We start from the raw sequence: 15,720 nt of genomic DNA on the forward strand, positions 1-15,720 counted from the left end.
TTCACATCACAATTCTGCCCGGATTACACTACAAAAAGTTTATAATAATTCTTTTACAAATGCAACCAATAAGCTGATCGGTTGCATTTGCTCGAATGTAACCGTTAAATTTATTGGTTGCTATTTTCAAGTTTTATAAAATAACTTTCATAAACTTTTTAGAGTGAAATCCCATCCTTAGATTAGTTACTTCTGAAGTACAAAATTTCACTTTTTTTTTAGTTTATATCGTGTAAAATATATATGTAGGTATCGTAGGTGAGGACACCAAAACTATTCAAGTGCTTAGGGCCTTCAAACGTCTTAATCCGGCCCTGAGTGAACGCCGTACGTGGATAACGTTGTTTAATAAAAGTGTTTTTTTTTTAAGTTTAAAAAAATTAAAAGATTAAAAATTAATAAAATAAAAAATAAATATTTAAAATAATTTTAAATATTTATATATTTTTTAAAATTTAAAAAGAAAATAAATTAAAATTTTTTAATTAAATTTAAAAGTTATTAAAGTATTTAGTCAATTAAAATATTAGTAAGGGGCCGTTCAAGTATTACGTCCTCATCGATGGGGGGGAAGGGAGTTTCCGATTTGCTGACTTTTGATGACAAGGGGAGGGGGGGGGGGGTTTGGATAATGCTTACGTCATCAACCACCCTTTATGAAAATATGAGTTAGGATTCAGAGGGGCAGAGCTGATGACGAAATTTTGCTGACAAGGGGTGGGGGGGTCAAAAATGGCTAAATATTTGCTTACGTAATACTTGAACGGCCCCTAATGTGTGTGTGTGTGAATTACAGAACGGCTTATAGTGAAGTGTAATGATTGAATAATTGTATCGTTGTGCAGGCCTGTTGCTCTCTGAGGCGAGACTTTTCAATGGGGAGATCGGCTCACATTTGCGCCTCGAAGTTCGGAACCACAGAAAACCAACTTCAGCCGACCACCACTGCGGTGACGGTGGGGTTCGAACCCGGATGCTCGCATTGCGAGTCCGTCACTATGACCACTTGACCACCACAGCGGCTTCTTACTGATGCTGCCATCTGTCATCCATATTTCTGAAGTGAATATGGTTAATGCTTGAATTTTCGTGTTATGTAAGCATCATGTTGAAGGTCTGCCTGCTCTCTGCTGAGAGACTTTTCGAAATGAAAAACCTTCTCGCTAGGAAAAGCATACATACTTTAGAGCATTCAAACAAAATGAATACGAAAATGTGTAGGCGCTTTCGAAGAATACATTTTGAGAACCAGGATTAGTGGAGTACCAATAATATAGCATTTGTATCCAAAAACCCCTCGTATTATAGTGCAATCAATATCTTTTCTTTTTTTCAAACAAACAGGGAAAATGAAACTCGAACGACTTTAGAAAAGTATCTACTAAACAGATACGAAGGGGGAAAAAAAGATATTCCCCTCGACTCTGTGAGCATCTTTTCCAAATTGATTCAATTGGAGGAAAAATGTAAAACTGATGAATGGAAAGCCCGAATGCTTCACCATGCTCCAATAAAGCCTTCTACTTTGTTCACATGGATGCCATAAATTTCGTTGGCACGCGACGACGAAGCCGCACTAGTTGATATACGCTGATGGCTCCGAATAGCTTTACAGAGGACACCACCATCTAGTAAATAATTATCGTTACACACAGAGTTGTTAATCGTTATGGATTTGCGTGCTTTTTGGTATTCCTATGCGTGAGCACTCGGGCTCTACAAATGAATTCGTGCACGTTCACGAAGTCTAAAAATGATGATAATAACAGTAATGTGATACATATTTTCCTCCTAATTCTCACGGGAAAAAAGAACAAAGTAGGTCAAAATTGAGAATTTTAAATTAATATGTTCATCACGCTTCGGAAACGGGAAGAAAAATTAGCATACTCAGCGATGAACGTTGCTGGTGCCATTCGCATCAAAAGGTTTTGATAGTGCGACACTTCTTGAACGCATTATAGGCATTCTTCAGAGGAAACGAACGAAACATTAGGTACACCAACGTACAAAGCACGTTTCGACAGGCACAAATTCGTTAGAATTTGCTCAGAGGCATGTTTACAAAGTGCAATGGTGATTCCTTAGGCTGGGATTACACTATAAAAGTGATGTAAAGTGCTTTTATAAAACTTAAAAAATTAAACCAATAAGCTGATCGGTTACATTTGCTCAAATATAACCGATCAGTTCATTGGTTGTATTTTTCAAGTTTTATGAAAGCACTGTTACCAAACTTTTACAGTGTAATGCCTGCCTTAAAGTCGTAGCAATGGGCTATTTTGAGGGACGCTCAACCAACTATCTTGAGAAACGCGTTCAGGTCCGATCAAAGAGATTGGTTATCAGTGCCGTCGTAACACATGGGTCCACTCGGGCATGGCCCGGGGCCCTCGGGAGAAGAGGCGCCTCACTAAAATGAGATCTAGTTGAAATTTTCTAGAATTTGCAAGGTCGGGTCTCAGAAAAACCACTTGGCCCGGGGACCCACGATGCTCTTAAGACGGCCCTGTCGATTATAAGAATAAATCTTTTCCTCTCAAATCTGCTGCGGCAAGTGATAGATAGATGGCACCTCCCATCGTCCACAAAAATATTAGCTGAAGTCGTTACTTTGGTCACGTGGATAGAAGTGGAAACGTGACTCGGCTCAAGTTGATTTCCTGTTGTTTGCAACTTGAAACAGTCTCATCACGTCAAACAGCAGACCCTTCATATACAGGGAGGGGGAAGGGAGGTGAAAACGTCTAAGACACATTTCAAAAATTAGTGGGAAAGAAAAATCAACCGAGTGACTCAAAAAAGTGCGATGTATGCTAAAATACTCATCATTTGGTAAAGAGTTTTATTTTTTTTTAAAAAAATTAAGAAATGATTCAAAATTTTATTCACAGAATGCGATATAATCTGCGTAAAGCAAAACTCGACATAATACACAAAATGTGCAACACAAGCAGTGCATAAATTAGGCCCGTCATTTCAATTTTTTACGGGGTCGGTGGGAAGTGTCAATGAACATATACTCTATAAATGTAGCGGCCAATTTCTGAGAGGGCCAACCATTTCGCGAAGTGGACGGAGGTCCTTGGCCAAAGCTCGACGTGATAATGTAAGACGGCCCGGTAGGAGCGAAATCCATTTTTTTATCATCTACCTATGATACATGTCTATGTATACGATGTTTATGTATAGCTACTGTATTGGATTATCTCCATCAGAAGAGAGAAAAAAAGTGAAATTAGAGAGAAACTATAAAAATAATTATATAAACATTGTTTTCTCTGCTAACTTTTGGAGAGAAAAAACTATTACCTCATCCGGACTGCGGTTTGTTGGGTTGCCATAACTACCGTGGACATAATTATCATGAAAAAATACGCTAAACTGACAATGATCCCGAATCATGTCTTTGGTTATCGGACTTCCGTTGGGATTACCGGTGACTTCGCGGAACTGGCCGGCCAATGTCCGTATTTCGAACAATGGCAGGGTAAATATTTAACGGAAGTGGCCAACTTCGGGCTTTGGCGCGCACATCGTAACATATATATTTTACCTTGTTTGTCCATTTCTATTGTATATTTTGAATTTACGTAAAAGCCAGATTTATGCCCGATTCCCCCCTTCCCCAAATGACGGGCCTGACATAAATAATGTTTATGATTTGCGTTCCATAAAACGACAACATTTCAATATGAGCACCTTTTGTAGCTCGGGCTCTACAGGTGATATTTTCAGATAGCATTCCATCATGTCCCCCACATCAATCAGCAGGGCCCGTAGGCTCGGATCTTCGGCAGGTCCCCTAAGGCAAACTTTCATGGACCCTTTTGTAGCATGGCAAAAAAAAGTAATTGTCCCGGGTGCCAGGGCTGTAGTCCTGTCAGTCCTACAATTGTGAGGGAAAGGCTTTTCCATTGTGCTTAGCCCTTAGCTGCAAACAAGCATCTCAAAATGCAAAACAGCTCATTTAAGAAAAATAAGGTTCGCAAAAGTTGATCTGACCAGCGACATTACAGTTGACGCCCGTTGTAACGACTACTAACGTTATAGCGATCACTCTATTACAACGAGTCCCAATTTTTTTTGTAACGACTAGCATTTGTTTTCTTTTCGATATAACGACCATCCAATATAACGCCTGTTTTGTTGGAACGATGAGGGGTTGTTATAACGAGTGCCGACTGTATTTATATCGCTTTTCTATGTATATGTTGAGTTTATGGTACAGCGCCATCTGTGAGTAAAATTTAAAAAAATTTAAATTTAAAAACTCAATACGGATTTTCGTGCAAAAATTGCATTTTTTTAATCAATTGGTTAATTTTTTATTTATTTTTAAAATGTGTTCAGACCCAACCTGTATGAGGAGTTGATATTCTTGACGTTATTCCGATGGAAATCGGTATGCATTTAATTGCCGCTTGATCAACGTTACATCCGAACTGTCGTGATAACCGACTACAATTGCACTTATAAACACGAAAGGCCTTGCACGAGAGAAAAAAAATCATTGATTTTGGCGCAATTAATTCACAACGCAATTTGTGAATCCAGAATCATTAAGGATATCAATGAAACGTCCGACAATATGAAACCGAAACAGGTATAAATAAAGAGCCAGCCATCATCGATTTAAACTGAACCACCTAGAACCGGGTTCAGCAATACTTGAGCGCGAAGGTCGCGATAGGGAAAGGCAATTCAATTCAATTCGCCGACAATAGCCCCGGCAAATCGTCTAGGGACAATTTACTGCCGAATCCCTTTCGGGGGGGCTAATGCGGGGGGTCAATGAGAAAAAGATCCAGTTTTCCTTTCAGCTAACTATCTAATAACAACAAACTATCGGCAATCAGTTCTATTCGATATTCTAGTGATGAACTCGTCGATAAATACAATTTTTTCCACCTCCCTCCCTCCCTCCACATTTTTCTTTTCTTCACAAATACGCAGATAACAGACTTAACTGAAGGTTTCGAGGTCATCTCGGTCCCCTCCCTTGCAAATGCACCTATTAAAAAAAAAGAATAACGATGAAAAGAGCAGGGATAGAGCTCAGAGGGGATAACTCGATCGAATCTTAAAAATCAAATACTGTAGTTAGCTTCATTAAAAACAGGTCCTCAGAGTTTACTGAGAAACTAGTGAAATATACTTGAACTGGTTGTTTGTTTGCAAGATCGAGTAGCGTAAAAAATGCACACACTGCACTGATGATTGTGAATTGCCTCTTATGGGATTTTGCGGATGAAAGCGAAAATTAATCAAAAATAGGTTAATTTCATCGTCTCTATAATAAGTAAGCACGGGGAACTATCGTGTCGTTTCATAGAAGTCTGTTCCCCTTGCTGCACATTGCGAGCGATTACTGGGTATTCATAGAAGAAAAAGGTCACGCTAAACATGAAAAAAAAAAACCTATCAATACATAATTTTTTAAAATTAATTTTAAATTTAAAATCTTATACATATAAGGATTAATATAAATCTCTTGATAGATCTCTTATAAATCTTATAAGAGGCTTGATAAAGTATAATAAAGACTTCGTTGTAACGTCAACATTATTAACGTCATCAAGCATACATTACACTATAAACATGCCCCTCACCACCCAGGAGACCGGGGCGATTCCTCTCTTTCTTTTTTTTTGTTTTTCACACAAAAAATTCACGATAGCGTGGCCCACCAAAAAACCCAGACTGAGACCCTGCTGCAGGATGATGATGATGGGGGATGCCTATATCGTCCCCTTTTTTAGTGCCTGCCAGCATAATTAGTGAATTGGGCCTACTCGTTATGAAGTTATTACGGTCATTTTTATTTAGTCCCCGAGTGACGTTATATCGGACTGACTATTTATGATTTGTTGAATTCTAAATAGACAGATACATTTTACGTCACTTATATACCCATATTGTGCATGCATTTCACTGTTTATGAAGGGGTGGCCAACCTACTTCCTTAGGTAATTTTTACTTTTCCAATTAAAGAAATTATTTTTAATTTGTGAGCGATATTTTTCTTATGAATGAACGAGTCTTGTAACCAACTTATAGCCCCCTCACGCCGATAATGTATAGTGGGTCTTTTTTACAATGTCTGAGTGGCAGGATTTTATTGAATTCGTTTTAGTTTCGTTTCTCATCTTCGAAACACCCATCCAGACGGCCAGAAAACTTGAAAATGGGGGGGGGGGGGAGCCTTAACTAGGATCTTTGCAACCAGGGGCAAACATTACTTTGCTGCCCCCACAACTTTAAAATTCGATAACTTTATAGCGGTGTTCTTTGTTCCCACTTGAAAACATTGCCGCCCCCTAAATTTTGCTGCCCTGGACAGTTGCCCCCTCTAGTTCCGGCCCTGTCCGGAGGACGGGTGTGGCCGAAAAATTAATTTTTTTCACATAATCAACACTCGTCAACGGGTGGATCATTATATATAATTTTAAAAAAAAACCACTATAAAATCATCATAGTCTGAAGTTCTTGAGGAGCCGAGGTTCTGGCTAAGGGGCTATTGAACCTTCGAAAATTGTTTATTTTTTATTTCCTTTTTTTTAAACCAACATATTATAATTCACTTGTTTATTCGATTCTGTGTTCTACCCCCCCCCCCCCCCCAGTCAAATTCAGTTGCAACGAGGCTCGTAAAATGTGTCGACAGGGGCCTTTCCGTTCTTTGTTGTGAATGGACATTTAGAATGTACTGTTTTTCCCCCAATATTTTTCAAGAAAACATTGGGGCGGGGGCTGAAAGTTGTTGGTTTTGCCGTATATAAGGGACTCGAGCGCGTACGAAGGAGAGGGAGGGTGCATTGCATTGCTTTTTCAGAAATTATTGGAGGGGGGCTCAATCCCCTTACAAAATTTATTGCGGGTGCTTAAATGGCCTCAGCCCCAAGGTTCCGGCGCTTATCCTGTACAGAGTGTAATTTTTCTTATCTTGGTTTCAATATTATGATCTTCCGATTTTCAACACCACCACATAGGCACCTAACCTGTTGGGGGGCAGCCCCCTTCCCAATAAATTTCATAAGGGGCTGAGGCCCCCCAAATAATTTCCGAAAAAACAATGCAATGCGCCTTCTCTGCTGCGTACTCATTCGAGTCCCGTATATACGGGACGACCAGCACCTTTCACGGGCCTCCCTCCCAATGTTTTCTTTGTGTCGGCCCTCTTCCGCCACACATCTTTGGGCTTCCTTTCGTGTTGGTGTCATGCGCCCCCCCCCCCTTCCCTTGGTCACATTGAACAAAAGAAGAGACACTTTTGAGTTTGGCAGGCAAACAAGAAAAGACCCTTCCCCACTCAAAGAATTTTGAGTGACTTGACAAAGAACAACTTTGTCAGTCGTGCCTTCCGGCAGTGTTCGGCTGGTGCGGTTGATCTTATCAGCAACCGTGGAATTTGTTAGCAACCCGGGTTTTTTTATTTTTTAATGTCACGTGACATCTCGGAATTGGCTAAATTATTTTCGCCAAGCTGAAGTTGGCTACGATTATCATGCAAATTCGTGCTCATAAGTTGCATTGCAGTAAAATCCCTCTTAACGGACACCCCCTCAGATGCGGTCACCCTCTCTTTTACGGCCAAATAATAATTTACAGTTGTATAATATATAAAAGTATGTATTTCAAACCCCTGATTAACGGTTACCCCCTCTTTCCCGGACGAATTTTTTAGTCCTGTCGGTGTCCGCAAAAGAGAGGTTTTACTGTATGTACCAATAAAAATTTTCAGGTAATTAAATTACTTAATTTTCTGTAACAATATTTGCCGTTTGAAATGAATTCGGAGTTGAAGAAAGACAACCCAAAAGAGAGTTCACCCATTTCTGACCACTCTTACAATTCGAGATCAAATCGCACAATTTTTTTTATATATGATGACTGGCTATTCAATTAACATATTTTTGAAGTTTCAAAAAATTGGACCTGAATTTAGCACGTTTTTCTTTGTAATTAAAGTAAATTTCCAATTAACTAAATTTCTAATTAATGGAAATTAATCATGATAATAAAAAATTATTTCTGTTGATGGTCGGGAAAAAAATTGAGATAGAAAATCGGAATGAAATTTGAGAATTTCATTTTTCAAAAACTCTAAAAAATTAAATTTCATTGTAAACAAATTTTAAAAAACACTGATAAAACACTCATTAGACCTTTTCGTTCATTTCATGAAAACATTTATGTGAAAAATATCTGAAAAAAATATTAAACAAAGCATCGCACAAACGCAACGTTAATTCAATTCAATAAGGAGAAAGGGTCTCGCTCTTGGATGAGGGTAGAAGGTCCTGGAGAAAGGTGTGGGGGGCAGCAAATATGGTGCAAAGGGCCATTGGGCAAAAAAAAAAAAATTTTACAACCACACACTGGACCCATATGATATTTTATTTTTATTTATTTTTTTTTTAATTTATTCAATCATGATATAACGCTGTATAATTATACCAAGAACATCCATCAATGGATCATTAGCGGATTCGTTGTGATGAACAAAGAACGTAATAACGAAAAACTTCATAAAAACTTCTTCGTTTATCATTTTTCCCGATCAGTTATCAGAAGATGATTTTTTCCAGATGGTGCGATGACACGAAGGGAACGTAGTGTCCTTCTTACGAAATCATTTAAACGCTTCTTATATACTAAATCCGTTTGCAGACACAGATTTATCACTTTGCCACGTGCTGGCTATTCGAATTGCTCTGCCTTTTTCACGATATAATTTAAAGTTCCTGACAACGAATTACTAAAATTTGCCGCCCTCCGAACTTGCTATCCCGACCCGCTTAACACCCTGTAGTTACGGCACCAGGGCCGCAACTAGGGAAAAGCAGGCGGGACTGATGCCAGGGCCGTCTAAAGACTATCATGGGCCCTCGGGCCAAGTGCTCCCAACCTGGTAAATATTAGAAAATTTCAACCGGATCTCATTTTTGTGATGTCTCTCTTCTCTTGAGGCTCCATGCGTTAAGACGGCACTGACTGATTCTCCGAACTCCGAGCCAGAGGGGTACGCAAATGTTATCCTTTCATCTCACCCTCAATATTAAAAGGGGGCGCCAAAATGCCTGCTTGTCCCGGCTGACCACGCATGTAGTTGTGGTCCTGTATATCTGTACATCAGTATGTATGTTGCAAGGTTTAAGGTACATACAGAGCCGCAGCTGGATACATTTTCAACTGGAGCTAGCAAGCTTTTGACGTCCCCGTGTAAGGAAACGTTAGAAGGAGTGGTTAAAGGGCTCCGCGGAGCACCGGTCGAGAACCGCTGGTCTATATGGTTTTTTTTTTCATTCCAAAAACAGATAGACAACCACATTCATATTCGATACAAAAATAAATACCAAAAAGACAGAATAATGAAAGCAAAACACACACAATGCAGCTGTTATGGACATATGTCGCCCCCCCCCCCCGTTTAAAATTATGCTTTTAATAAATGTTTGAAAAATTTCATATGGAATTTGCAAAAATAAAAATGTATTCCTTCAGATATCTAATTATTTTTACTTCTGATAATTTTCTATGAATTTATTAGAAATGGTTGGGCCTCCTGGTAATTTGTAATTTTTTGGATCAGGTACTAATTGGTTTTTTTGCTAAAACGTTATAATCGGGATCCAATGCATTTCATTCAAATATTTTAAAATATATATCTCGGTTTTAACGGCGTAATCACGTTACTTATAACCGAGTTTTAATGTATGCTCATGCAGGAAAGCAAAAAAAAAAAAATCATTGGTTATAGAAAAATTTAATTTTTTCTTCATTGGTTTTTTTTTGTCATCAGTGCAATAGCGCCAAACAAAGAATTAGTTTCGGTCGAATGGAACTTCACCATACAGTTCCTATAATTTGTCTTTTCCCCTCATTTTTTATGGCAACCTGAGAAGAAGAGCAATTCCTTTGTCCAGTGCATCCGAAATCCCATCACCCTCCTTGTCAAACCACTTAATAGACAATGGAAGACAGCAACCGCAGGTCCAGCCGAAGGCCGGGACCTGACTACGGCGCGGTTGCAGGCGGTTGAGGTTGGGGGGGAAGGCATCATCTATAGTTTTATTCTGTCAACGCACAGATACAACTGCAACCGCTGAGCGCGGTTTTTTCAACCGAGAAAATCCATATTTTTTTGGACGGTTGGGAACCGGAAAGCTGCCATCATGTATTGCAAAGGTTTGAACACCCTGATGACGGTTCGGCTGGACCTGCGGTTGCTGTCTTCCATTGTCTATTAAGTGGTTTGACAAGGAGGGTGATGGGATTTCGGATGGACTGGACAAAGGAATTGCTCTCCTTCTCAGGTTGCCATAAAAATGAGGGGAAAAGACAAATTCGAAGAACTATATGGTGAAGTTCTATTCGACAGAAACTAATTCTTTGTTCGGCGCTTTTGCACTGATAACAATAAAAAAAACCAATGAAGGAAAAATTAAATTTTTCTAACTAGTGAATTTTTTTTGATTTCCTATATGAGCATACATTAAAAGTCGGTTATAATGGCATTCATAAACTAACGTGATTACGCTAAAACCGAGATGTACAGGGTGATTATAAAAAAACTATCCCGACATATGGGCCCCTAACTATCATACCATTCACAGAAACTGAATGAAATTTTGGCATAAGGTATTTTGATGTATGCGCTCAAGAATGATATGGAAAATAACCGTGTCACTCTAACAGTTACGGTTACAGTGAGAAAATATCAAATGGCAACACCAAGTTTTTTGTATTGGAATGTGATCTCCATTGTGAAAAACCCTAAATAGCGTTCGAACGGCAACTGTAGCATGAAAATCACCGGCGGTAGATAGGCTAAAAGTGAGGACAACCAATAAGGACAGGGAAGCAGCATAAATTAAAGCATTTTATTGTGTTTCACAAATTTTCCACATGACCTTGTGGAGGACTAATCAGGCTGGGATCTCAGCCGAAGAAACGGTGTGACGAATGAAACGAACATTAATGCTCTGGTGCACGGCAAAGTCCATTTTACTTTTTCCTTGCCTAGCTCCGGGGATTTTCGTGCTACAGGTGCCATTCCAACTCTATTTAGTGTTTTTCAGTATGGAGATCGCATTCCAATACAAAAAACTTGGTGTTGCCATTTGATATTTTCGAAATTTTCTCACTGCAACCGTAACTGTTAGAGTGACACTGTTGTTTTCCATATCATTCTTGAGCGCATACCTCAAAATACCTTATGCCAAAATTTCATTCAGTTTCTGTGAATGGTATGATAGTTAGGGACCCATATGTCGGGATAGTTTTTTTATAATCACCCCGTATGAACACTTGAATGAAATGCCTCGGATCCCGATTATAACGTTTTAGCAAAAAACCAATTAGTTACCTCACCCAAAAGAGTACAAATTACCACGGGGCCCAACCATTTATAATAAATTCATAAAAAATTAGAAGTAAAAATAATCAGACATCTGAAGGAATATATTTTTATATTTGCAAATTTTCCGTATCAAACTTTTGAAACATTTATTAAAAGCCTAAGTATGAACCGGGGATAAAATATGTCCCTAAGAGCTGCGTGTGTTTTGCTTTCATTATTCTGTTTTTTTTTGGTATTTATTTCTGTATCGTATATGAATGTGGCAGTCTATCTGTTGTTTTTGCAATTAAAAAAAACCATCTAGGCCAGCGGTTCTCAACCGGTGCTCCGTGTGAACTCCCAAGGGCTCCGCGGCCCTCGAGGAAAATAAAAAAAGAACCAGTAAATTTGAAAAAAATAATTATTAATATTTTTGAATAAAAATAAATCAGTAACTTTGATGAATAAATAAAAAATAGGCCTACGGGGCTCCGCCATAGAAATTATATACTGGAAAGGGCTCCGTGGGTCAAAAAAGATTGAGAACCGCTGATCTAGACAAAACGTTGTATGCGGGTAATATCGAAGAGTGCACTAAGACAATTTTCACACCTACCGTTCTTTTCAAGCAGTTTTTGATTTACAAAGCCGCAACTAGGGAGAGCGGGTCCACTGTATCGAGTGCTGAACTAGAGGGGGCGCCGAATTGCACCTTTAACACCACTCCCTCTAACCTTTCCTTACACGGGGACGCCAAAAGCTTGCTAGCTCCAGTTAAAAAAGTATCTGCGGCCCTGTATGTACCTTAAACCTTGCAGCATACATACTGATGTACAGGGCCACAACGACATGCGCGGTCAGCCGCGGCAAGCACGCATTTTGGCACCCCCTTTTAATATTGAAGGAGAGATGAAAGGTTAATATTTGTGCTCCTGTCTGGCTCGGAGTTCGGGGCATCAGTCAGTGCCGGCTTAACGCATGGGCCCACCCGAGCACGGCCCGGGTGCCTCAAGAGAAGAGGGGCCTCCCAAAAATGAGATCCGATTGAAATTTTCAAGGATTTACCATGTAGGGCCTCCTAAAAACCACTTGGCCCGGGGGGGGGCCATAATACTCTTAACACGACCCTGGCACTAGTCCCACCTGCTCCTCTCTAGTTGCGGCCCTGATGCCGTATGTACAGGGTGTTAAGCGGGCCCGGGTAGCAAGTTCAGAGGGGCGGTAAATTTGAGTAATTCTTTACAATAGAGATTTTTCTTCAATTTCTTCAATAAATTTGAGTCACGCACATCGGAATAAAGTTTATAGAAATACCTTTTCGTGAAACGTTGGCTGGTTAAAGGATGAACCCAGTACCTATGGAAGCGTCGGCGTCGCTCATTTCTCCGATTTCTCACGATTAGGTAAGCAATACAAGCTGTCGTCTCGAAGTTCATACTAGAAATAAAGTAATGTATATGATACACACACACACACATAACAGGTGTAGAGGAAGGTGGGATCAGGACAAAGATCTCAGCATTCAGGTTACTTCTTAATGTCATGCATCGCTTTTTGCCAAAAACCGTCTTGGCGCAAACATTGAGTGCACAATGTATTTTTATGAGGTTTTCTTTTAATCCCATTTTTGACTGACGTTGCGTTTGTGCAATGCTTTGTTTAATATTTTTTTTAAATATTTTTCACGTAAATGTTTTTATGAAAGTGGCCATTCAAGTATTACGTAAGCAGATTTTCAGCCATTTTTGACCGCTCTCCCTGTCAGCAAAAATCAGCAAAACACTGACCCCCCCCCCCCCGTCAGCAGCTTAGTGTCATATATATTTCATATCTTCAAAAAAGGGGGTGGTTGATGACGCAAGCAACCTTCAAACCCCCCCTCGCCCCTTTGTCATGAAATGTCCGCAAATCCGAAACCCCCTCCCCCCTCGATGCTGGCGTAATACTTGAATTACCTCAAATGAACATTTTTGGGAACTAAAAGGTCTAATGAGTATCATAATGTTTTTTAAAATAACATTTTTTACAGTTTTCAAAACATGAAATTTTCAGAAATTTCATTCCGATTTTCTATCTGAATTTTTTTTCCTGGCCATCAAAAGAAATATATATTTTTTTTAAATAGGAGAAAATAATTTTTTCCTCGCCTTTTTTTTTTGGTCATATGGGGTTTCCCAAAATTACAATTATTATGCTTAATTTCCATTAATTAGAAATTTAATTAATTGGAAATTCACTTTAATTACAAAAAAAAACGTGCTAAATTCATGGCCAATTTTTTTAAACATCAAAAATATGTTATTTAAATAGTTTTTTAATATATGTTATTTAAATTATGATGATTCCAGTCATGATATATAAAAAAATTTGAGCGATTCGGTCACGAATCGTAAAAGCATCAAAAATGGGTCAACTTGTAGGTTGTCTTTCTTCAACTTTGAATTAATTTCAAACGGCAAATTCTGTTACAGAAAATTAAATTTCATTACATGAATATTTTTATTAGTATATACAGTAAAACCCCTCCTTTTTGTGAACATGGACAGGACAAAAAAATTAAATCCATGTAAAATGGGTGACCGTTAAAAAGAGGTTTGAGATTCATACTTTTATATGTTATACAACTGCAAATTATTATTTGTCCGTAAAAGAGGGAGTATCCGTTAAGAGGGGGTTTTACTGCAATGCAGCGTATGAGCACGAATTTGCATACTAACTGGAGCCAACTTCAGCTTGGCGAAAATAATTTAGCCAATCCCGAGATGTCGCGTGGCATTAAAAAATAAAAAACCCCGGTTGCTAACAGCAGTGTGTGTTTCACGCGAAATTCCACTGTCATAGCTGCCAACTTTTGAAAATGAAAATTCGGGAGATTTTCGCACAAACCCGTATTTTATGCTGAAACCATTCCCTAATAAATACAATAGCGATTTTTCCAAATGAAATAGGGATTTTCCAAACATAAAAGTTAAAGCGTAGGGAATAAAATCCCTACTCAAAAACTGAAGTCAAATTAAAATAGGGATTTTACACACATGGAAGTTAAACCCTTGGGAGTAAAATTCCTACGCAAAAAACAAGTGAAATTGGAGGCCAAAACTTCAATGATGTAAAAATAAATATTGTGTTCAATCAGAAACGCTGTGAACAAACATTCTGCGCGAATGACCCCAAAATCATCGGAAGATTAAGGAAAAAAGCGCCAATTTTTTAAGAACACTGACTTTTTGTGACACTTGCTTGATGTTTTTTTTTAAATTTCACGAGTGATGATGGTAGTCTTTCCATGCCCGATGTTTATGTCCGTAACACAACTTGTACAAAAAGGAAAAGTCAGCCCTCTTCTGGAACGTTTGATGAAAGGGAATTCATCGGAATAAGTATCTTTAAAATTGATTAAATATGTTTTTGCTTATCATTATTCATGCTTTGTTATATCGCACGTACGTAACTTCAACAAAAGAAATTTTGACCATATGCGCGTCACTAGAATCTTCAATTATTATCCAGGACTATTGTCTGCTAAGCCATTTCCCTGCACGATAAGACAAACAGCTTTCTTGTTACCATCAGAGGGTCTGTAAAACTTCCTTAAAAAGGGAATTTCCCCATTTACGACGTGTGACGTCATTTCGAAAGGGAAAAAAAGGGCTTCATGCCCTACAAGAAATTCCTTAGGGACTGTTTTCATAAGCGGGGATTTTTTTTAATGAAGTAGGTAATTTTTAGGGACAATTAGGGATTTTTGTGATTTTCGTAAAAATTCGGGAGATTTAAGAACTTTTCGGGAGGTCGAGCGATGAAGCCAAGTCTCCCGAAAAATTCGGGAGACTTGGCAGCTATGCACTGTTGCTGATAAGATCAACCGCACCAGCCGAACAGTAGTGTGCCGGCAGCCTAAGGATTGCACTGAGGGAGGGTGGAACTGGGGGGGACTGAGCAGCAGGGAAGAAATGAGAGAGAATTATTGGCATGGAACAAGAAAACCAAAAGACCATCGAGAGTATTTAAAAGAACTAAAATTTTGAGCAAATTGTTTTCCATTATCTAATTCATAATTATGAAAATTTTTGGTTAAAAAAAAATTTCATCACAGCAAAATGAGGAAACCATTCACATGAATTTTTTTTTTGGGGGGGGGGGGCGAGCCGGGTCTTCAAAAATATTGGGGGGGGGGGCTTGGGCCCATGGACCGGATACAAGTTTACGCCTATGGATGTACCTAGACCAAATACGTATTGAGCTCCTGAAAGAGGCAAAGAACATCTAGAGAGTTGTGAGGGGTTGGTTATTAGGGGTATATACACTGCTGGCCACCGTAAATTCAACACCCTGAAGGAAGCATGCAAATAATATGAAATTTACAACATGCATTA

At 38.9% G+C, this 15,720-nt stretch overlaps 1 protein-coding gene and 1 long non-coding RNA gene across 3 annotated transcripts in view; one reads left to right on the top strand and one right to left on the bottom strand.

Annotated features, from left to right (window-relative positions):
- The window catches only part of LOC149064506 (protein numb-like), a 253,792-nt gene that overhangs the window by 179,541 nt on the left and 58,531 nt on the right, over positions 1-15,720 (bottom strand). The gene's annotated exons all lie outside the window — the stretch shown is intronic.
- Positions 1-15,720, top strand: part of LOC149064508 (uncharacterized) — a 98,152-nt gene that overhangs the window by 18,748 nt on the left and 63,684 nt on the right. The gene's annotated exons all lie outside the window — the stretch shown is intronic.

This window comes from Pholcus phalangioides, unplaced genomic scaffold (assembly GCF_987345545.1).
Source record: "Pholcus phalangioides strain wild (caught in Gottingen) unplaced genomic scaffold, Ppha-v1.0 ptg000042l_1, whole genome shotgun sequence".
Lineage (NCBI taxonomy): Eukaryota > Metazoa > Arthropoda > Arachnida > Araneae > Pholcidae > Pholcus > Pholcus phalangioides.